The 22,286-nt window shown below is 42.5% G+C and overlaps 1 protein-coding gene across 5 annotated transcripts in view; it reads right to left on the bottom strand.

Moving 5' to 3' along the window:
- Positions 1–11,639, bottom strand: part of Frrs1 (ferric-chelate reductase 1) — a 68,238-nt gene extending 56,599 nt beyond the window's left edge. The window contains exons 1-4 of one of the 5 annotated variants that reach the window (XM_087624846.1): positions 11,453–11,617; positions 8,950–9,011; positions 3,734–3,843; positions 346–403 (exon numbers count right to left, since the gene is read on the bottom strand). The gene's annotated coding sequence lies outside the window, so the exon portion shown is untranslated. 5 annotated transcript variants of the gene reach the window in all.
- Between the last annotated feature and the right edge of the window lie 10,647 nt (positions 11,640–22,286).

Raw genomic sequence — 22,286 nt, 5'->3', positions numbered from 1 at the left:
GGAACACTCATAAGGAGTCTGTCCCTCTGATTTCTAAATACTCCGGTCATCAGGTAACACTAAGCCTATATTCCCACATGGCCAGTGCTGAATACGTGCCCTCCCGGGTCAGGCAGAGGGGCTCTGCTCCTCTAAAAGGGTCATACTCATTATGTGCCCTGGCTCTACAAAGGAGATTTCTCTGCCTCATCCTACATACAGGACCCACCCAGCACTTATTATAATTCTATTTCTTATTAAATTCTTTGCAGATTTGACAATTTATAATTTAAAAAAACTACTACAAGTATACACTATAAAATTATATAACTATTCAGAAATACATTAAGTTGATGGCCTGCCCACCTTTAGTCCTGTTCCTTGTGAGGCAGAGGCAGATGGGTCTCCAGGAATACAGTGACACCTATAAATAAATAAATAAATAAATAAATAGATAGATAGATAGATAGATAGATAGATAGATAAATAAATAAATAAATAAATAAATAAATAAATAAATAAATACATTAAATTGCTAACACAATAATTAGATTTGGTTCCTATTTTCAAACACTGTCACGTTTCCATTTTTTTTTTATTTCTGTTTTAAAACACCTAAAATTTGCAGTGTCCATTTAAACGCCCTCAACCACTATCTCCAATGGCCCACCACATTAAACTATATGGTATTTCTGTGTTTGAATTGGTTCTCTAATTCATAAATTGCATTCTACCCTGCCTTGACCCTATCCATTTACCCAATATCTGCCAGGGACCTCTGTTGTAACCCAGAACAAATTATTTATTCTCACTCTCATTCAGTCTTATTTTTAGAGGCAGCACAAATTTAAAAAAAAAAAAACTTTTGTAAGAATTAAATAAAACACCCAACCAGGCATGGTGGCATCCTACTAGTCAGAAGGCAGAGGCAAGCAGATCTCTGTGAGTTTGAGGCTGGCCTGATCTACAGAGAGTTCCAGGACTGCTAGGGCTACTTAATGAGATCATAAGTCAGGTCTGTTAAAACAGACTTCTTCCCTTGGGATCTTGCCTAATTGTACCAACCTGAAATGCGTGTTCTTAGAAATGTGCTATTAGCCAATAAAAACTTGTATCACATTTTCCTGCCACAATTGGTGACTTATGGGTAGCCACAGAAATGGCATGCCTACAATGTTTTTGTAAAATAAGATTCACGAGAATCTGACAATGTGTAAACAGAGAGGTGTGCCACAGGAGGTAAGCAAAACGGATACATTTGCCTAAAAATAACTCTAAAACTTCTCGGCTGAACAAAGCCCTGTTCCACAAACCCTAACTTTGTTTCCAACAGATTAAATACCACCGGTGTTAGCCAAGTATAAAAGAATCGGTCCACTTTTGTTTTTTCCTTTTAGTTCGGGGAGGAAGAATGCAGCTGAGTTTGAAAGTTTAAGTTTAGCTGTGTTAGGAGATTAGCAGAAACTCCAGATAGCACATTTACAAGTTGAAAATTGCCCTTTGACCTTAGGCATCATGGAAGAGAGAGAGACAGAGAGAGAGAGAGAGAGAGAGAGAGAGAGAGAGAGAGAGAGAGAGAGAGAGAGAGAGAGAGAAAGAAGCTGCTGGACACACACACACACACACACACACACACACACACACACACAGTAACTTTCACATGTGCAAATTATGACATTAGGTTTCAATGTAAAAGCCAAGTTGCCGTAGTTCAATTTTTCTTATGGAGCATAAATTAAAGTCAATACTTTTCAGGCCCTCATGCTTGTCCTTACAACTACCCCTTTCTTGGGATTACAGCTTGTTAGTCAAAGTCACGCGGCATACTAGGAGCCTAAATCTTTAGAGAGATCAAGACAACCCTGCTGGCAAGCGCAGTCCTCATCCAGCCACCCGACTGCCCGTCCACACTGGTGCCTGCTCTCGCCGCTGTCGCCCAGCTAGCTCTGATTTTTATAAGCTTTGCCAAGAGTCTTGACACAGAAAACTAAACAGAACACAGAACGGGCTCTTACCTTGAGCAGCAGAGGCAGCCTGACCAACTTCCGGCTTGGCTCCCGCGGGTACCGCGGAGCTGCAACTAGGCGGAGCCAGTTTACTGAGTAACCCACTGGGAAGGCGGGCGACCCAAGCTATGCTACCTCATTTCCAAGCCCAGGATGGGCTTTAGGACTACACAGATAACTAAAAGGGTTCTGTATCTAAAAAAAAATAATAAAAATAAAAAGGGTTTTAACTCACTAGTTACGGTTGCACTGAGGAGATTACACTTCCCTTGCTTTTCTCTACAAGCCTATTTGAATACATACCTGTTGCCTGTGACTCTGAAGACAAAGGCACCTGCCCCTGTCTGAGCGAGGTAGCCATATTTTGCAAATAAATAGGATGCCCAGTTCCACTGCAACTTCATTTTGCAGTGTGAGTACTGAAGGATGCAGTACCGGAGGCATGCTGATGGTTTGGTTTGGTTTTTAATAATTGGCAGAATATAGAATTCAAATTTACCGTAAGGATTTACAGGATCACCCCCACCTCCTTTGTTTTTGTTTTTGTTTTCTCTGTGGAGCAGCCCTAACTGTGTCTCCTCCTCCTTCATAGTTCTGGGATTAAAGGCATGCACCACCACTCCCGGCTTTAGTTCCTCTTCCCACCCTACCCTTTTTTCTTCTAATCTACCAGCACTCCACATACTATTTAATCCACTACAAAAAGCTGTGAAGCGCAAGGTTTTGTTTTGTTTTCGAGGGTGGGGTAGGGGTTTGAGACACTGTTTCTCTGTGTATCCTTGGCTGTCCTAGAACTAGCTGTGTAGAGCAGGCTGGTCTCAAACTCACAGGAATTGCTGAGATTAAAGGTCTGCGCTACCAGCGCCCAAAGTGCACAAATTATAAAATGTGAAGAACTCCTTTTTTAATTTCTTTATGTAAAGTACAACTTCGAAACCCGTGTGGTTTGTCGCTTTTCGTTTTCTTTTAAGCCTTTAGTCTGTGTCTTGCATTGTTTTGCAAAAGAAAATGTTCAATGCTAAGGAAAAAAATCTATATCTGAAAAAATGTTAACCATGTCCTTCTCCAGCCTTGACGAACCCGGGAGAACGTGGGGGTGGAGGAGGATCATGAGGCATGTTTTGGCCGGCGGTTACCCATTGCTCAATACCAGTAAATTCTCTAGATCCATTTGAAAGAGGAGAGAAGAGATAGGAAAGAACACCCACTTCTGAACTGTCTAGTAAGAACCAGTAACATTTAACAAACGCCCCACCCACCCCCACACTCCAACCCCACCCCTGCAGCAGCTACCGCCCCAGGAGATTAAAACGAGGCTTTACAGTAAAGAGAGCCCAAATTTTGTTTTCCAGCCTAAAGCAGCTTGGAACATTAAAATTTTTTCAATTAAGTCAACTGATTTTCAGCTCAAAGCCACAGTCTTGGGGTCCAGCTTGTGCCCCTATAAGCCATGTTTAGCCACCCATCCTCCATAAGCCAATTTAAAAAGCCTAACTAAAAAAGAAAATTAAAAAGAGAGATTTATTTAATGTGGTTGACTACATAGGGAAAAGAAAAAAGAAGTCTGATCACACACACACACACACACACACACACACTACACACACACACACACACACACACACACACAAACACAAACACACACACGTCTATCTTCCCAGTTTAAGGGTAGGTTCAAATAGGAAGCAAGAAAATATTCATAAACATAACTAAGCAGTCAGTCAGGTTACAGTGTGATCCCGACCCACCACTGTCTCAGCTCCAGGTATCTCTTGCAAGGTCATCTGAAAAGTTCTGACAAATTCCTCCTCTGGAGTCCCCCAGGGCTTCAACCAGTTCAGCTCCTTACAGGATATTCCTGGAGAGAATTTCAATAATGTGATTGCCAAAAAGAGAGGAACAAGTATCTCCTTAGAATATAGTCACTCCAGCCTGAGAGACGGTCACTCCAAGGTAATGGCTTCGTTTTCTTTGATTGTAATTAGACCCTGCCTTGCTCACTTTGCACACTAACAGAAAGCTAAAAAGCCTATAAAAGGAATAATACTTGGAATAACTTACCTCAAAGCACATTTAGGAAGCTGTTGGGTGAACTGAAGGTGAGGCTAGCCCATTCTGAAGACACCCTTCCCACACCTATCTTCCAAGTAAGTCCACAGCGTTATCCCATCCTATCACCCACTGCCAGTCGCTGTCTCTAAAGCCTGTTATCAGTTGCCACAAAAGAGGCCAAGTGATTATTAAAACGCCCAGTGGAGCCTGAACTCTAAGATGCTGAAGGCTACTCAATTGGGGCCACTCACAAACCTCTTTAGAGGTTTACCAACACCTCCTAATCCACCTTCAGGACCCCTTCACAGCTCTTAGTCTGCCTTGATGCCCTCCTTTGGCTATCAGACTACTGAGACAGAGGGCTCCAAGAAACTAGAGTTCTCCCAGGAAACTCCTCTGGGGAGAGGAAAAGGCTGGAGAGGTAGGGACTGACAGAGGAGGAACTTGTCCCCAGGAGAGATTTACAACTTGTCCTTGTAGCCTTGCAAGACAGAATGGAAACTGGACAGTGGCAAACAGGACCAAGTCTTGTCTGTGCTGCTTAGTTGTGTGTGTGTGTGTGTGTGTGTGTGTGTGTGTGTGTGTGTGTGTGTCTGTGTGTCTGTGTGTCTGTGTGTCTGTGTGTATGTGTGTATGTGTGTGTATGTGTGTGTTTGTGTGTATGTGTTAGGAAATATGAAATACTATATCAAATACTATAAAATTTTGTTTATGTCAATGATAAAATCTTATTTCCTCCCACCTTGTAAGAGTTTTATGCAAATATTTCTTATCCTCCATGTTTTTCTTCTTTGTTGTTTAGCTGGGGTTGTTTCTTTCTTTGTTTTTGTTTTTTGCTTTGTTTTGTAGTATGTATCTCTGGCTATCCTGGAACTCTCTATGTAGTGCAGGCTGGGCTTGAACTCTTAGAGATCTGCCTGCCTCTGCCTCTCTAGTGCTCGGTTTAAAGGCGTGCACCACCACTACACCTGGCTGTTCTCTGTTTTTCTTATTCAAGGGTAAAGATGGGGCCTGCAGCCGCACATCTCTGAAGCCCTCAGGCAGGATTCTGGGGGTTGCCCTGCCGCAGTTGTGCATTTGTTTGGGTCTTGTGGCTTGTTGTTTCTCGTTCCTCTTGCTTTGTTTTGTTTTTTGTTGTTGTGTGGTTACTTTCAGGTTTAGGTGTTGTTGTTGATGACTTTTTTATTTCTAAATACCAAATTCTGAATTCAGGTTTCTGGAGGACAAAAAGAGATGTATAACAAGTCAGAACAACAGACAAACTGATGACAAGATAGAAAATTACAGAGACGGGAAGAGAAAAGAGGCACCCCAACTGATCTCATCAGCCAAGAGGCGAGAATTCCAGCACACTTAATACCACTTTCAGTGAAACCTGTCCATTGTGATGGCTAATCTTAGTAGTCAAGTTGACTACATCTGGAACCAACGAGAACCCAAGAAGCTGGGCAAAAGCCTATGAGGGATTTTCTTGGTTGGACGATTTGAGGTAGGAAAACCCACCCAAAATCTAGGTCACACCTTCTGGCTGCAGTCGAAAAAACCAGACATGGAAAAAGGAAGCTTTTGTTTTTTGCTCATTTGCCCTTATACTCGCTGGCAACATCTATCGTGTTGTTGATACATTGCTTCAGTGGCATTGGATCTACCTCTTCAGGATTCCAACAAAGACTGAAGACCAGCAGCTTTCTGGGAATCCTCCATGACACCAGCACCAGATTGGAACCTTTGAGATGTCCAGTCTACTAGACTGAACAACCACCAAATTCTTGGCCTTTCTGGTGAGGGACAACCATTGTTGAACTGCCCAGACCACAGCCTGTAATCCACTCTAATAAATCATCTATACACATGTGACTTATGTGTATGTATGTATGTATCTATGTATGTATGTATGTATCTATGTATGTATGTATGTATGTATGTATGTATGTATGTATGTATGACAGTGAGAGACACGGACACAGAAAGGCAGAAAGTCATTTTATCAGTTCTGCTCCTACAAAAGACACTGACTAATATATTTATGATATCCAAACATAGAAATGGGAGAAAGGGAAGGGCAAGCTATAACCTTCAAAGGTACACACCCCAGTGTGTCCTCCTCTAGCTAGGTCTCCATCTCCAGAAGTTCCTGCTCAAAACAGTGCTACAACATGAGCTATAGTCAAAGTTACAGGCTCTTAATGCAGTATTTAGTATTCTTTCTTCTAGTACAAATATTTAGGAGAAACGGGCAGAGGAAGATGACATGCAAAAGGAAGTTACAGACCATGGAAAACAGAGAAGGACTACAAACCAGGACTTGTCAGCGGCTAAGAGAAACTGGAACAGAAGAGATGATGTGGCTCAGTAAAAACCTTGGTATTTGCTCAATGATCCTGATAACAAACTTCTGGGTTCCAAAACATGAGAATTTAATTTCTACTGGGCCACCTCTATAGTTTCAGTCATTTGGTGAGGAAGGCCCTTCTCCTTGTTTATCAGCTGCCAGAGCCCATTCCCAGCAAACACTCACACTCAGTGGTAGTGGGGATGCCTACTCTTTACCTCTTTCTTGTAGTATAGCTAAGGTTTTTTTTTTCACCTCCAAGTCACAACTAATTGATGGATAGTGAATTTTTTCAATGAATAATTGAAAGCACTGGCTTAAGGAAATGGTTAAACATCCACCTCTGTTGCAGCATAACGCACAGTAGCTAACCAAGGAAGCAGGTCAAACATCCATCAACAGACAGATATATAAAATGTTGTGTGTTCTGTTGAAGAATGTTAGCCATCTGTTTTCCTTTTCTCTTTGTCAGTTTCCTCTTATTTGTGTCTGTGTTTGTGGTTGTCACTTGCTCCTCTTGGCCTGGAACTTGCCACATAAACAAGGAAGCTTGTATCAATCCTCCTGCCTCTGCTACATGAGTGATGGGATGGCAGGTATGCACCACCACTTCCAGTCTCTTCAGCCTGACAAAGGAGGAACGTGTGGCATGAGCTACCCGGGGACGGACCGTAAGGACAGGATGCTAAGTAAAATAACTTAGTCATCCAAGTTGGGAAAAGTCCTAACATACCCACGGGATTTTCCTAGTAACTGGGACTAAAAATAGTTCCTTCATGAATCTAAGTAATCCATTCAAGACACTAAGGAAGGAAGAGTGACTATGAGGCCATCCTGGGCTATTCAGCAAGACCCTATAACAAACAAACGGACAAAAATTACTTCTCTGCCAAGTAAAAGATGATGCTTTCTGAAGTCAGTCCCGTTTGGGTTGAAATCCCAGCTTTGCTGATAACTGTCTGATAGCCAAGCATTTAACCTCCTAATCTCCCTCCCTTCATTTGTATAAGAAAAATCATGATCCGTAAGTAGGGTGGCTATAAATATTATTTCATGATGTAATAATCTATCACATTAGAAGCCCAGTGGTCTGGGTTGGAGATTTAGCTCAGTGGTAGAGCGCTTGCCTAGCAAGCGCAAGGCACTGGGTTCGGTCCCCAGCTCCGGGGGAGGAGGGGGAAGGCAGGGGGAGAGATAGGGGGGGAGGAGGGGGGAGGGAGGAGGGGGGAGGGAGGAGGCGGGGGGGGGGCCCAACTCCCGGTGGTCTTGAAAACTGTTTTCTGACACTGTCTTTAATAACTACATTAGAGCATGTACACATATGTAAGCACATTTGTGAGCATATACACCCATGTAAGCTGCCATCCCCACGACAAACAGTCACTAGTACTCTGCATTCTACTCCTGAACCCAAGCATAGCCTCGGAACACTCCCCAGCACATGGCACCTGGAGTCAACGCCAGTGGATGAGAATTTCCGCTCACCAGAAGCAATGCCTGCACCGGGTACTAGATCATTACTTTCAATCCTCATCTAGGAACAAAACGAAAATCAGATGCTAAACACAGGGTCTTGCTTTAATTAGGTAGAAGACAGGTAGGAAGCCCCTTGCTTTGCTTTTCCCCGGCTCAAACTGACTTTGGCTTTCAGTGCAACTGAAGAGCACTGCTGACCATAATGAAAGCATACCAGATACTTCCCAAGCCCTTTGAGTTGTGTAATTTTTCTCTTCTGCCATTTTAATTTAGTGGCAGACGATATTAATGTTTTGTAATTATACACCGCAGGCATGGCACTGCTGATCAAAGTGAGATATGGGAGGGTTGATTCAGCTTAACCAAGAAGATAATAAAGTCTCTGTTGATTATCTATAGATGTGACGCAAATAGAGCCTTGGTAATAATAGTGTCCTGTTTCCAGTCCACTAGGGCTACACTACGCTGAAATGTCTGTCCTGTTATTATTAAATCTGCTATAGCAATTGTACAAAAGAAACAAAGAAGTCATAAAGTAAAAATGAAATTTAATCTAATGGCATTAATCACATTTTTTTCACTTACCCAATTACAGCAATGCAAAAATGGTATGATTTATTGCAGAATTTGCTATGTGGTTCTTGAACTATGTGAGTGAGAGGCCAAACATACTCCATCTTGGGAAGCGCCTCCATTTTAAAGGAAAAAAAAAAAAAGCCTGGGAACTTGGCTGGCCACAGAACCCAAGTTGCACCCACTTACCGGGAAGGACCCCAGGGTTTGTCCTTGACAAGGATTACTCCCTAGCTACTCCCTAGCAAAGTCAATTAAAGAATAGTCTGATGGTTTCAGCTGTACCTTCAGACCCTTTGTCATTGTATACAATCTTGCTTCAGAGCACCCACCTGTCAGCTTACAATAGACATTCATTTAGACACTTGTCAGGCTGGACACCCTTTCATTTACTTCCATTCCCTATAAAACCTTGACCTGCTGAGGGTTCAAGGCTATTACATCAGACACAACTCCTTGGTGGTCTTTGGGGGTTCGCAAACGCTTCCTGACACAAGAAGGGCCATTTACTTATGAGATGACTCATCTCACCTTGAGAGTCTTAAGTAGATAAAGACATGAAGTAGTCTCCAGTAGTGGAAAAAGACTTCACCCTGTCATAGTAAGAACAAGAGGTAACACGTTTCTCGGTTGAGCAAAGCACAAAACATTACCTAACCAAGGCAACACTTATAACCAAGGCTCTGGCAGCTCATTTAGTCAACTCTCTAATAATCTTTTTCTTTCCTCAATTAAGTAAGCCTTCAAAGTTATGGAATGCATGCTCAACTGATGCTGGGCAGAGGAGTAAGACAAGATACTGGCTCCCAGGAGCCCCAGTTCATCGGACAGACAAAAATGTACACATCAGTGTAAATGATAGCTTCTTTGTTACAGGGACTTCTATATAAAGGCATGAAGCCAAGAAAATCCCAGTGCTTGTGTGTGTGTGAGAAGGAAAACCAAGGAATTTCCCAGTGGTTAGAAAGATGGACATCCTACACGGAAAACATGGGGGTGGGGAGACCATATATCTCCCTGATTCGAGTGAGAATGGTCCTAGAACAGACCGACCTGTTCTTTAACTCCACGAGAGAAAGCAGTTGTTCTACCATTTTGTGTTCTTACCACAGCATAAAGCTTCTCCCCCAAAAGTATCTAAGTGCATAAAACTTAACAGCAGATACCGACATAGGAGTCCTGACAGGACAACAGTATCAAACCAAGGGGAGCAAATCTCTTCTGCACTTAGTCCAAACAACCAGCCAGGAAATGCAGGTTAAGATAAGAGGCTGAATAAGGACATCCAAGAACAGCACGGGTGAGGCACGGCGGTGGGTTTGAAGTGGTAAGCTGGAAAAACTGGGGAACAGGGCGAGAATTCAAGGTACTAACACAGAAGCAAGAACTGAAGCAGAAGCCATGGAGGAGTGCTGCTTAGTGGCTTGCTTCCCATGACTTGCACAGTCTGCTGTCTTGTATAACCCAGGACCACCAGTCCAGGGATTGCACTGCTCACAGTGGGATAGACCCTTCCATATTGATCATTAGCCAAGAAAATGCTCCCACAGACTTCCCCTTGGGCAAATCTAATGGAGCCATTTTCTCAATTCAAGATCCCTCTTCCTGGATAACTCTGGCATGTGTTAACTGGACAAAAACATGATACACTATTACAATGCGATATAACACTATTAAGCAAGAACATATAATTTCTTGTTTATCTCCAGAATCTCATATTGATATCAATATCAATAAAAAAAATTCTAACTTGTAAGTCCCACAGTCTTTAAAATTTAAATACTCTGAAAGTTTGGTCTCTTTAAAATATCCAAAGACTCTTTATAAGTTCAGAGTCTCAGGGCTGGAGGCATGGCTCAGAGGCCCTGAGTTCAATTCCCAGCAACCACATGGTAGCTCATAACTATTTATAATGGGATCTGATGCCCTCTTCTGTCATGTAAGCATATATGGAAATAGAACACTCATGTACAATAAACAAGTAAATAGTTCAGAATCTGACACTGTGGACCCTTACAGAATAAAAACAAGCTAAATGCTCTCTTGTTGAAGGAAGAAAGAGTCAGGGCGTGGTCTTAACAAAGTCTAATAGTATAAAAAGTTCAGATTTGGACACCAGGATTCACTCACAATCTTCTGGCTCCGAAGGGCCTGGGCATCACCACTTTTCTGCCCTCCACAGTACAAAGTACGTCTCCTATGCTCAGGCCAGCCCCACCCCACAGCTGCCATTGTCTTTGGTGGTCAAACCACAGTCTTGATACCTCCAATAGAGCCTGCATTGTCCCTGGGCTGCACCCTCAACAATAGCCTCTCCTGAGCTCTCCTCGGGGACTCTGATGCTACTGTACGGTGCCAAGTCTCAGCTTCTCTCCTTGGCCCTTCGATCCTGGAGCTCCCACCCAGTTCTCTCTCACCTCCTTCATCCACAGCTGGGAAAACTAGAAGAAACCAACATCCCAATGTCAATACCATCGCTCTCAAACTTGATCTTGCAAAGTTACCGGAAGGAATTAGATCTCAGAGTAGAATATAGGAAAGAGAATGAGAGAGAGAGGAGAGAGAGAGAGAGAGAGAGATAAATGATAGATAGATAGACAGACAGACAGACAGACAGACAGACAGACAGACAGACAGAAAGAAAGAAAGAAAGAAAGAAAGAAAGAAAGAAAGAAAGAAAGAAAGAAAGATACATAGATAGATAGGCAGGCAGGCAGGCAAGCACACAAATAGATACAGAAGCCCTGTGCTTCTGTACAAGCCTTGTATATCACACCACCACCTCCCTAGTCCCCACATTTGGAAGCCTGATGCAGAGCACTTGACAGGGAATAAAAGAAAGCAGGAAGAATGGTGAGTAGTACCCCAGTAATCAGTCCAGCCAGTTAGACAGGGACGGAATGCTCCCAGTAGAAACCACAAAAGCAACACAAGACTATGACACAGCGACCACATCAGCACATGTGAATCATGGAAGGATGGAGTGGAAGGGTTGCTTAGTCTGACAATTCCAGCTTCATATAGCACGCCTCACCTGGCCTTTATCTTGGATTATAAGTGGTCTCGTTTTACCATTTCCTGGCAAATCCACCTTGACTCATGACACATCAGAAGTCAGAAGGTTTTGCTCTGTATTTTTCTGTTCCACTCCTGGCCCAGGCTTGCCTCTCCTTTCAACACTCACCCTTGCTCCAGTCTCTTACCTCCCATCGGCCAATAGCAGAGCTCACAACTGGTCGCACCAGTTATTTGGGCTTTGAAAAGTTCTACGGTAACTGAGTGCTGGCCTGTCTGTCTCTGGGCCAATGAGCTGCTTCTTTAAGATATTGACTTGAAGGAACGTCAGATTTTCTGTGTGTGTCGTAATTGACTTCATACCAGTTCCTTTACCTTTGTGCCTCAGTGTCCTTCTGGAAACACTTCTCACAAAGGGCAGACACAATGTAGAACTATGTGGAAACCTTTGAAGAGCCTTTGCTATGGCAGAAGGAACCACAACTTGCCAGGAAGATGTGTAAACAATACCTTTAGTCACATTTACTGTGCTTTATAGTATTATATACTATACTTTATAGTATTATATAGTATTATAGTATATACCTAGAGATTTGGGGGCTTTTACATGATTATTATTAAAGTCATTCTAATTTAAAAGAAGAAAAAATATATTAAGGATGACATCCTAAGAACACCAGGTAAATTCTTGATCTGGATTTCTGACACCTTTACCCATCTAAGAGCAAATACAGAACCATCACCATAGCTATCTCTCTTAGTCTTTAGTTACTTTCTGTTGCTGTGATAACAATACAATGGCTAAGGCAGCTTAGAGAAGGAAACCTTGTATTGGGCAGTTCCAGAGGAATAAAAGTCAATCACCCTCACACTAGGGATGATGACAGACTTTGAGACATGGGATACGGGGGGCGGGGCTGGATGGGACAACTCAAAGCACTCTTTCTGTGGATACTCTGCATCCCTCCCCTCATGTAAATCTTACAGGTCACTCACCTTTGGGCCAAGGCCTGTAGTCTCAGGATAGATGATGATCAGCGTGGCAGGCACGTGATCTGGGGAGGTAATCTCTGAGATACTGGATGCCCTCCTTCCGAAGGTCCCAGTAGAAATGTCCCCAGGCAAACTGCTGCTTCATATTAGCCTTGAGATGAGAGAGACAACATGGCCTTCATTATGCAAAGATTGGGTACATTCTTGTCTGTCAGCTTGTCAGTGTTTGGGCATGTGAACACCTGTCTCAGCATTCCATCCTTAACAAGGAATTCGTAGAGAGCAGTTCTGTTAGATAGTGCTGGGCTTTATTTTTCTCTTATTTATTATAGAGCCCTGGTTTGCCAGTAACTTGATCCATAGGCCAGGCTGGCCTTGAACTTGCTGTATTATCTTACCTCTGACTCTCAACTGGTAGAATTTTACATGTGCACCACCATGACGAGCTCAAGAACTCAATATTAAAAACAAAAACAAAAAGCGCAGGGCCTCACTTTGTGATTCTGGCTATTCTGGAACTCAGTGTGTGAAGCAGACTCCTTCATCAGCCTCCAGGAGTGCTGGAATTAAAAGCATGTACCACCACATTCAAAGATACTTAGACAGTCAGATATATTTCTACTCCATTTTGAAGGGTATATTTCAAAACATTTGGCATAGTTGTTTTCAAAGTATTCATCCCAGCAGACAAGAATAAGATCACTACTATAATTTTTGAGCCAAGTTTAAAGCAAGCTTTATTAAATACTGACCAGAATGATGGACACTGGCCAGACCCATACCTGGAATTTCCAGAGAAGAGCTGCTAATTTCATTAGTCAGGTGCTTATAAAAACAAAACTACAAGGCCATGTGCTTCCTTCCTTATCTAATCAGAAGCAAATACCTATCCTGATGTACTTCCTGCCTATGTCCCTCCCACCTACTTGTTACCAAGTACATCCTGTGCAGTTGGAGCAACCAACCTTGTTTTACAGAAGTGAAGACTTGAGGATTATTATCTTACATGAGCAACAGCCTCCAGCATTCCAGGAAGGCATCTGTTCTTAGTCAAATGAAGTTTACAATTTTATCTGTCATTGGGAAGAGGGGTTTACAGGTTAAAGGCATGTTTATTTTATAGATCTCTTAAGAAAAAAATAATTAAAACCTAAAAAGCATAACTTTAGCCCTCACAAAAATACTGCTCCCTAAGCATTTCCAGAGATTTAGAAATAGAACTTCTTAGAATCACTCCACCTTCTGGTTCAAGAAATCTGGGGTGTTCAGCAAACAGTGCTGGTTCAACCGAAGTCAGCATGTAGAAGAATGCAGATCGATCCATGCTTATCACCCTGTACAAAGCTTAAGTCCAAGTGGATCAAGGACATCCACATCAAACCAGATACACTTAAACTAATAGAAGGAAAAGTGGGGAAGAATCTCGAACACATGGGCACTGGAGAAAATTTCCTGAACAAAACACCAATGGCTTATGTTCTAAGACCAAGAATCGACAAATGGGACCTCATAAAACTGCAAAGCTTCTGTAAGGCAAAGGACACTGTGGTTAGGACAAAACGGCAACCAACATATTGGGAAAAGATCTTTACCAATCCTACAACAGATAGAGGCCTTATATCCAAAATATACAAAGAACTCAAGAAGTTAGACCGCAGGGAGACAAATAACCATATTAAAAAATAGGGTTCAAAAAAAAAAAAAAACAAAGAATTCACAGCTGAGATTGAGGATTTAGCTCAGTGGTAGAGCGCTTGCCTAGCAAACGCAAGGCCCTGGGTTCGGTCCCCAGCTTGGGGGGGGGGGGGTGGGTTGGGGATTTAGCTCAGTGGTAGAGTGCTTGCCTAGGAAGCGCAAGGCCCTGGGTTCGTCCCCAGCTCCGAAAAAAAAAAAATTCACAGCTGAGGAATGCCAAATGGCTGAGAAACACCTAAAGAAATGTTCAACATCTTTAGTCATAAGGGAAATGCAAATCAAAACAACCCTGAGATTTCACCTCACACCAGTGAGAATGGCTAAGATCAAAAACTCAGGTGACAGCAAATGCTGGCGAGGATGTGGAGAAAGAGGAACACTCCTCCATTGTTGGTGGGGTTGCAGACTGGTACAACCATTCTGGAAATCAGTCTGGAGGTTCCTCAGAAAACTGAACATTGAACTGCCTGAGGACCCAGCTATACCTCTCTTGGGCATATACCCAAAAGATGCCCCAACATATAACAAAGACACGTGCTCCACTATGTTCATAGCAGCCTTATTTATAATAGCCAGAAGCTGGAAAGAACCCAGATGCCCTTCAACAGAGGAATGGATACAGAAAATGTGGTAAATCTACACGATGGAGTACTACTCAGCTATCAAAAACAATGACTTTATGAAATTCATATGCAAATGGATGAATCTGGAAAATATCATCCTGAGTGAGGTAACCCAATCACAGAAAAACACACATGGTATGCATTCATTGATAAGTGGCTATTAGCCCAAATGCTTGAATTACCCTAAATGCACAGAACACATGAAACTCAAGAAGGATGACCAAAATGCGAACGTTTGTATCTCCTTCTTTAAAAGGAGAACAAGAATACCCTTGGCAGGGAATAGGGAGGCAAAGTTTAGAACAGAGGCAGAAGGAACACCCATTCAGAGCCTGCCCCACATGTGGTCCATACATATACAGCCACCAAACTAGATAAGATGGATGAAGCAAAGACGTGCAGGCTGACAGGAACCGGATGTAGATCTCTCCTGAGAGACACACCCAGAACACAGCAAATACATAGGCAAATGCCAGCAGCAAGCCACTGAACTGAGAACGGGACCCCCGTTGAAGGAATCAGAGAAAGGACTGGTAGAGCTTGAAGGAGCTCAAGACCCCATATGTACAACAATGCCAAGCAACCAGAGCTTCCAGGGACTAAGCCACTACCCAAAGACTATACATGGACTGACTCTGGGCTCCAACCTCATAGGTAGCAATGAATAGACTAGTAAGAGCACCAGTGGAAGGGGAAGCCCTTGGTCCTGCCAAGACTGAACCCCCAGTGAACGTGATTGTTGGGGGGAGGGTGGTAATGGGGGGAGGATGGGGAGGGGAAGCCTATATAGAAGGGGAGGGGAAGGGGTTAGGGGGATGTTGGCCCAGAAACCGGGAAGGGGAATAACAATCGAAATGTAAATAAGAAATACTCACGTTAATAAAGATGGAAAAAAAAAAAGAAATCTGGGGTGTGCTCTATGGAGTCTACCAAGTAGTGATGATACATTATTGCTGACCGTTAATGTAGATTTAAGATTGGTGAAATTGCTTAAGAACTTTGTGAGAGCAACTCTCAGCTTACAGGAATGTTGAGAGCTTGTTTGGGTACTGATTCCCAGGACTCTGGAGTTACTGGCACTTGTGAACCACCATGTTAGTGCTGGGACCCACACTCAGGTCCTGAGAAAGAGTACCAAGTCCTTCTAACCACTGAGCCATCTCTCCAGTCCCATTGTCCATCCCTGTTTTTTGAGATTAGTGTCACTAGCTTTGAGCTCACTTCGTACCTTTGAGTGGCTGGCTGACAAGCTGATCCAGGAATCAACCTGTCTTCACTTCCCCAGTGCTGGAGTTTCAGGTTCACACCACCATCTGCAATTTTTTAAATCAATTACCCATTGAGTTCTCTCAAGCTACCTATAATTATTTTTCCCACTTCTGGATTTTTTCCTGTTCTCTGACACAATCCAAATTTCTGCACTGAATTCACTTCTTCCCAACCTGTAAATCTTAGTGCCCTGAGGCTCACTTCTTACCTAGATTTTATCTCTCCTCTTTTTCGATTGGAATCTCCACTAAAGACTAGCAGATACAAGATACTGCCAAATAAACACTTTACTAGTATGTAGAAGTTAATATAGCCAACACTGAATTCCCTGCCCTTCAATATTGCTCCTCCCTTTCCAACAACTTCCCCATTTCTATAGATAGCCCTATTTCCCAACTCCTTGGGCCAAACCCTAGAATAACCTACTTCTTTTGCACTTTTCTTACTCTTTCCTCAAATTTTGGGCCTTAACGAATCACCCTATCTCTACAGCTTTAAAGTATGCCAAAAATATACATCCCATTAGTTATTTTCATTTGTTTTCTTGAGATTTAGTCTCTCAGGCTGGCCTCTAACTCTCCAACCTTCTGCCTTGTGAGCAGGAATGAGGTAACCACAAACACACAGAGGTAAATCGTTTCTAACCTCCTTCACTTCCACCTCTTTATGCTAAGCCATGAGTATTTTGTCACTCTTCAATAGTTATGCTCCCTGGATTTATCTTCCCTTGCATAATAGTTTGGGTGCATCTTCAAAATCCTTTTCATCTTCCAGTTCTCCGAAATAAAATCAGGTTCTTATCTTTTCATAGAGATTTTTATTTTTAGTTATGTATACATGTCTGTGAGTGTGATTGTGCACACTAGGTACAGTACCCTGAGAGGCAAGAAGCAGACATTAGATCCTCTGGAACTGAAGTTGTAGGCCGTGTGAGCTGTTCAACCTGGGTTCAGGGACCAAACTTGATTCAGCTGCAATAACAGTGTGTACTCTTAAGTCTAGAGCCTTCTCTCCAGCACTTGAAGTTTCTAGCTTGTATATAAAAACCCAGCCACTGCCCCATTCCTTTATCCAGTGGTTTTCAACCTTCCTAATGCTGCCAGTGATATATTTCCTCATGTTGTGGTGATCTCCAATCATAAAGGTACTTTCATTGCTTCTTCATAACTGTAATTTTGTTACTGTTATAAGTCATAATGTGTAGAGGAATTTTAATCCAGCACCGTGGCTGCTTTGGCATGGAATCATATCTAAAGGCCTTCTAAGTCTGTGTGATCCAGCTGAAACAGACAAGCCCTTAGTACAAACCTTTATTCTCAAACAATGAAAGTTTATAGAAGAAAGCAGCCATCTTTGAAAGTGATTTCTAATAAGGGAAATGCAAATCAAAACAACCCTGAGATTTCACCTCACACCAGTGAGAATGGCTAAGATCAAAAACTCAGGGGACAACAGATGCTGGCGAGGATGTGGAGAAAGAGGAACACTCCTCCATTGTTGGTGGGATTGCAAACTGGTACAACCATTCTGGAAATCAGTCTGGAGGATCCTCAGAAAATTGGACATTGAACTGCCTGAGGATCCAGCTATACCTCTCTTGGGCATATACCCAAAAGATGCCCCAACATATAAAAAAGACACGTGCTCCACTATGTTCATTGCAGCCTTATTTATAATAGCCAGAAGCTGGAAAGAACCCAGATGCCCTTCAACAGAGGAATGGATACAGAAAATGTGGTACATCTACACAATGGAATATTACTCAGCTATCAAAAACAACGACTTTATGAAATTCGTAGGCAAATGGCTGGAACTGGAAAATATCATCCTGAATGAGCTAACCCAAACACAGAAAGACATACATGGTATGCACTCACTGATAAGTGGCTATTAGCCCAAATGCTTGAATTACCCTAAATGCCTAGAACAAATGAAACTCAAGACAGATGATCAAAATGTGAATGGTTCACTCCTTCTTTAAAAGGGGAACAAGAATACCCTTGGCAGGGAATAGAGAGGCAAAGATTAAAACAGAGACTGAAGGAACACCCATTCAGAGTCTGCTCCACATGTGGCCCATGCATATACAGCCATCCAATTAGACAAGATGGATGAAGCAAAGAAGTGCAGACCGACAGGCGCCGGATGTAGATCGCTCCTGAGAGACACAGCCAGAATACAGCAAATACAGAGGCGAATACCAGCAGCAAACCACTGAACTGAGAATAGGACCCCCGTTGAAGGAGTCAGAGAAAGAACTGGAAGAGCTTGAAGGGGCTCGAGACCCCATATGTACAACAATGCCAAGCAACCAGAGCTTCCAGGGACTAAGCCACTACCTAAAGACTATACATGGACTGACCCTGGACTCTGACCTCATAGGTAGCAATGAATATCCTAGAAAGAGCACCAGTGGAAGGGGAAGCCCTGGGTCCTGCTAAGACTGAAGCCCCAGTGAACTAGACTGTTGGGGGGAGGGGGACAATGGGGGGAGGGTGGGGAGGGGAACACCGATAAGAAAGGGGAGGGGGGAGGGGGATATTTGCCCGGAAACTGGGAAAGGGAATAACAATCGAAATGTATATAAGAAATACTCAAGTTAATAAAAAAATTAATAAAGGGATTTTAGGTATCTGTGGTATAAAGTTCTCAAAAATGAAAAATAAAAGAGGAAGATTAAGCAAAAAAAAAAAAAAGAAAGTGATTTCTAATTGAGGGGCAGACAAAGTGATGAATCAAAGAAAGATTTGACAGAATGAGTCAGAGTTAGGATATACCCAACTATTACAAGAACAGAGAGGATAGAAGAGGAGAGCAGGAGAGGAGTGGAGAGGAGGAGGAGGAGGAAGAGAGAGAGAGAGAGAGAGAGAGAGAGAGAGAGCAGCTTTACAGAGACAGGTTTCAGGTGAAGACAGAATGAGCCAGAGAATGAGAAGGAGCTAGAAGACTGGAACAAATTGTCAGAGTTAGTTTGAGGTCAAGCTGAGAAATTCAATGAGAAGCTGAGAGAAACCAGATTGAGTCAATCTACTTGGAGAGGAGTTTGAACCAGAACAGCTGAGTTGAATCAGCCAGCCAGAGTACAGAAAGAACTAGAAAGGATGAGCTTATTCAACAGTAAACCTACCAGACGACAATTGAATCTCATGAATAAAAGTTACTTTTCCAATAATGTAAATAGCTGTGTTTTCATACAGTCTTAGATGACCCTTGTGAAAGGGTCATTTGACCCACAGGTTGAGAACCTCTTCCCCAAGTGTCATTTCTATAAATTCCCTCTTTATTCACTGTTCCCACACATCTGTAGTCTCCCAGACCTCAGGGGGCAGAGTATAGCAGATCCCTACAGCTCAATAGCCAGATAATCTAGTCTACCAGTGAGGTTCACGCTCCATTAGAGATCCTGTCTCAATAAATAAATTCAAGAACAATATAAAAAGAGAGTTTTGATCCCTGGCTTTCACCTACACAGGTACACACATGAACACACAGGTATGCACAGTCACAAATATACACACAATTATTTTGTGTAGAAATTTGGTGGTTAGCACTGCATTCCTGAGCTCACGAGCACGGTGCTTGCAGAGAATGTATTTGACCTTAGACTCAATTCCTAGTACCAAAGAAAAAAGTTACTTTGTTTATTAGTCTAGTGGTTCTGTTCATTTTTCATATCAGATTAAAATGTAATTCTATGTAGATACAATTTTATGTAGAGTAAAAAATTTCCCCTTGGTACATGTAGTCTTGTAGTCACCACAGTCAGGGCACAAATTATTTCTGCCACCCTAAAAGGATCATTTTTGTTCCTGTATGGCCAAAACTTGTGATACCATATGTGGTGATTTGAATAGGTATGGTCCCCATAGAATCATGTGTTTGAACACTTGACCTATAGGGAGAGGCATTAGGAGGTGTGGCCTTGTTGGAGGAAGTGTGTGACTGTGAGGTGGGCCGGAAAGTCTCCTACCTTAAAGTTACAGTGTAACCATACAGTCCCCTTCAGCTGCTGCGGATCAAGACATAGAATTCTCTCTGCTCCTTTTCTAGTACTATGTCTGCCTGGATGACACCATGCTTCCCACTATAATGTTAATGGACTAAACCTCTGAAACTCTAGCCAGTCACAATTTAGTGCTTTTCCTTGGTCATGGTGTTTCTTCCCAGCAATGAAACCCTAACAAGACAGAAATTGATACCGGGGACTGGGTTATTGCTAATAGGCGCTTTTGTTTGGAGGAATATGGATTTTGAGTCTTTGGATTCGGAAAGCAATGGAATGCTTTAAGCAGGGCTTAATGGACCATACTAGTAAAAACATAGAAAACAGTGTTACTGAGGGTGATTTAAACTTGGGGGGGGTGCGTGGGAGCGGGGGGGGGAGGGTGCTGCTTCAAGAGGTTTTAGAGAAGAATTTTAGTATGTTGCCTACAGATCTTTTTGTGATATTTTGATGGAGGATGTGGCTCTTTTTGCCCTTGTCCAATGGGTCTACCTAGGGCTAAACTGAGGAGATTTAAATTAATAGCGTTGGCAAAGGAAATCTCAAAAACAGCTGAGTATAGACCTTGTGTTGTGTTTCACTCCCATGAAGAGTGTTTTAATGAAATGAAGCAAAGAAAGAAATGCAAAATGTATGGTCCAAGGAGAAAGGGGCACCAGGAAGTTGAATGGAGCTAAATCACAGGTTCATGGAAATAAGTAGATTAAAGATATTAAATGGAATTAAGGTAGTGGTGACCTCAGTGCAAGATTCCACCCATCTAAGCTTCCATCTTGTAGAAAGGAATTAAAGAAATGCTTAACTGTGGGCATGGTAATAGATCACTTTAATCCCAACAGAAGGAGCCTTTAATTCCAGCACTCAAGAGACAGAGGCATGCAGATCTCTGAGTTGAAGGCCAGCGTAGTCTACAGATCAAGTTCCAGTACAGCCAATTTTAGGCAGTGAAGGAAACCATTGAAAACAGAAAGCTGGTAAAGATGAAATTGAATAAGGGGACCATGTTCTAGCCCTAGTAAGTAGCAGAATTTAGCAGCTTCAGCCAAGTATTTCTAGCTTAAGAGTCAAAGATAAAAGAAAGGAATTGTACGATCTCTCTCTGCATCTAAGGAAAGCAGATGAGGTCAGGCATCTGGCAGGGTTGTCCCTGCATGGAGGCCCAGAGAAGCCATTGTGTGAAGCTGAAGCCTGTATTGCTTTGGAGACATACCTGGGAGGAGAGCCGCTAATAAGGAGTGGAACCAATCCAAGAGATAAAAGTGTGTTTCAGTCAACAAAGTGAAAGGAGTTGAAGATCTGAAGAGAATTTTGACATCAGACATGGAGATGTGTGTTGGGGTTCAAGAATTGCCACACAAACCACGAACACATCCAAGGCTTATCAATCAGGCCACAGAGAAGGACTTAGGAGCCTACTTGTGTTACCAGTCTGTTCTTAGGACAGGCTTAGGAAAATCCAAGTTCAGAAGTTCAAAAGGCAAGGGTGGACACAGTACTGCATTTAGGTTAACTAGCCAAAGTATTATCGACTGACTTTGGTTTTAAGTTGGGTAAGAGGGATGAGGAACAGGGGAGTTTCAACCATTGAGATAACAGAGCTTAAGTAATATAACCATAGTGTTAGGACCTTTTAGACGAATCTTTTCATGTCAGTTACGGATAATTACTTCTGGGAAGTGAAGTCTGTGAACCTGAACTTAATTTCACTTTGTGAGCAAAATTGAGACTGAATACAAAATGGTTACAGTTTGTCCAGCTGGCTTTCAGTCTTGCTTTGGTCCAGTATTTCCTCACTCTGCTCTCTTTTGGAGTGGTAATGTATATCCTGTGCCATTGCGTTGGGAGTACGAAATCTGTTTTTCTTATTTTTATTTTATAAGCGATTACGGTTAAAAGATTGCATCAATCTCAGAAGAGATTTTGAACGTTTAAACATTGTTGAGACTGTGATAGGCTGTGGAGACTTTTGAAGTTAGACTAAATGCATTTTGCATTATGTTATGGCTATGGGGGGTGGAGGGGCTTTGAGGTCTCCTATGCTCAAGCTATGCCCAGTATGACACACAGTCCCCTGCTGCTTGGGGATCAAACAAACTCTCAGCTCCTTCTAGAGCATTATATCTGCCTACACACTGCCATGCTTCCCACCATTATGTCTGGCTTCTTTGGTTCTTTTGATGGTGACTTCCAGTTCTCTTAATACTATGCTTTTACTGATATTTTAAAAAACATATGCTGCAGCTGGACCAGTTGGTACACACCTTTAATCT

This window comes from Rattus norvegicus, chromosome 2 (genome assembly GCF_021556685.1).
Source record: "Rattus norvegicus strain SHRSP/BbbUtx chromosome 2, alternate assembly SHRSP_T2T, whole genome shotgun sequence".
NCBI lineage: Eukaryota > Metazoa > Chordata > Mammalia > Rodentia > Muridae > Rattus > Rattus norvegicus.
This window is presented reverse-complemented; position numbering and strand designations above follow the sequence as displayed.